The following is a 2,194-nucleotide window of genomic DNA, read 5'->3' as shown; positions in this document are numbered from 1 at the left end:
GCTCCGGGCGCGCGGCAGAACCGGTAAGAGCCGAGCGGGCCGCGGGGAACAGACACCTGGGCCCGAGACACCCCCCCCCCCGCCCTGGGCCAGGCCGGGGCGTCCGGGTGCGGCTTCCGTAGCGCTGCGGGGGGCCGGGAAACCCCCCGTGCGGGGGAGGTGAGTGTGTGTCCGTGTCTCGCACCTGCCCCTCCCCCACTGCCGCCCCCTCCCCCCCCCCGGGCTCCCCGCGGCCCGTGTGAGGGGGGGGAACCGTCACTGCCCGCGTGCGCTGGAGCGTCCCGTAAAATCCCCCCCTCGGGCCCCCTCACACCGCCCCGCCCCCCCGCGCTGGAATCGGGGCCTGTTTCTGTCGTTACACGGCGGGGGTCCCTGTGGGGGAGGGGGTTGTTGGGCGGGGGGGAGAAGCCGGAGTTGTGCGGCCGGGGGGGGGGGAGGTCGGTGGGACGCGGGGGGGCAAATCCAGTCCAACAGTCCCCCTTTTCCACCAGTTCGTTAACAGCAACATAAAATCCCCTCAGATCTTGGTGTTTTTCTCTCATGTTATCAAATACGCAGTTTGTGACACACTTTCTGTGCAAATCTCAAAGATTCATATAAAATACCCTAAACGTTTGCCCCACTGCTCTCTAGTTGTCTGTTTCTAATTGAATATGCCCTGAGATTTTCCCCTGTCTCTCTAATTATAAAATACCAAGAAAATCTCAGCTTTACACCTTTTCTCAGCTTCTTGAACCTGGATATAAAATGTTTGCAAATGTTGCCTATTTCCTTTCTATTCATTTAACAAATACTGATGTGAAACACTGACATTTTACTGCACATCAGATATAAACTGATATAAAATTCCTTTGATTTTCCACTTTCCTCTCTATTATTTGCAAAAATAGAGCCAAAATCTCTCAGATTTCCACTCTTTCTTTTTCATTTCTATGTAATTATCAAATGTCAGTTAAAAATCCTTTCATATTTGGGGCTGTTCCCCGTGTCTCTCAATCCCAGCAACTTCTCCTTTCTTGGAGGAAACCTGTTGCCCTGAATCACTGTCCATCCTGGAGGTTGCAGGGGGTTAAATTTCCCAGTGTTGATCATTCCCCTCTCCTTTGAGAGCCATTTCTTCCCCCCTTTATCTGTGTTAAAATGTTTGCGGATGAAAGAGACCAGCCACATCTTTCATAGAATCATAGAATCTCAGGGTTGGAAGGGACCTCAGGAGGTATCTAGTCCAACCCCCTGCTCAAAGCAGGACCAAACCCAACTAAATCATCCCAGCCAGGGCTTTGTCAAGCTGGGCCTTAAAAACCTCTAAGGAAGGAGATTCCACCACCTCCTTAGGTAACCCATTCCAGTTCCTCACCACCCTACTAGTGAAAAAGTTTTCCCTAATGTCCAACCTAAACCTCCCCCTCTGCAACTTGAGACCATTACTCCTTGTTCTGTCATCTTCTACCACTGAGAACAGTCTAGATCCATCCTCTTTGGAACCCCCTGTCAGGTAGTTGAAAGCAGCTATCAAATCCCCCCTCAGTCTTCTCTTCTGCAGACTAAACAAGCCCAGTTTCCTTAGCCTCTCCTCATAAGTCATGTGCTTCAACCCCCTAATCATTTTTTGTTGCCCTCTGCTGGACTCTTTCCAATTTTTCCACATCCTTCTTGTAGTGTGGGGCCCAAAACTGGACACAGTATCCAGATGAGGCTTCACCAATGTCTAATAGAGGGGAATGATCACATCCCTCGATCTGCCGGCAATGCCCCTAATTATACAGCCCAAAATGCCATTAGCCTTCTTGGCAACAAGGGCACACTGTTGACTCATAGCCTGCTTCTCGTCCACCGTAACCCCTAGGTCCTTTTCTGCAGAACTGCTGCCCAGCCATTCGGTCCCTAGTCTATAGCAGTGCATGGGATTCTTCCATCCTAAGTGCAGGACTCTGCACTTGTCCTTGTTGAACCTCATCATATTTCTTTTGGCCCAATCCTCTAATTTGTCTAGATCCCTCTGTATCCTATCCCTACCCTCCAGCGTATCAACCACTCCTCCCAGTTTAGTGTCATCTGCAAACTTGCTAAGGGTGCAGTCTTTAATACACTACAATATACATAAAGATGTGTATCTTTAATACACATCAAAGCCAGAGGCCTCCCCCTGTTTGGGGGATCAGTGGTTCTCAGCTGGTAACGGGAGAGTTGGCTG

The sequence above is a fragment of the Mauremys mutica genome, unplaced genomic scaffold (assembly GCF_020497125.1).
Source record: "Mauremys mutica isolate MM-2020 ecotype Southern unplaced genomic scaffold, ASM2049712v1 Super-Scaffold_100084, whole genome shotgun sequence".
In the NCBI taxonomy this organism is placed as follows: Eukaryota; Metazoa; Chordata; order Testudines; family Geoemydidae; genus Mauremys; species Mauremys mutica.
Note: the sequence above shows the minus strand (reverse complement) of the source record.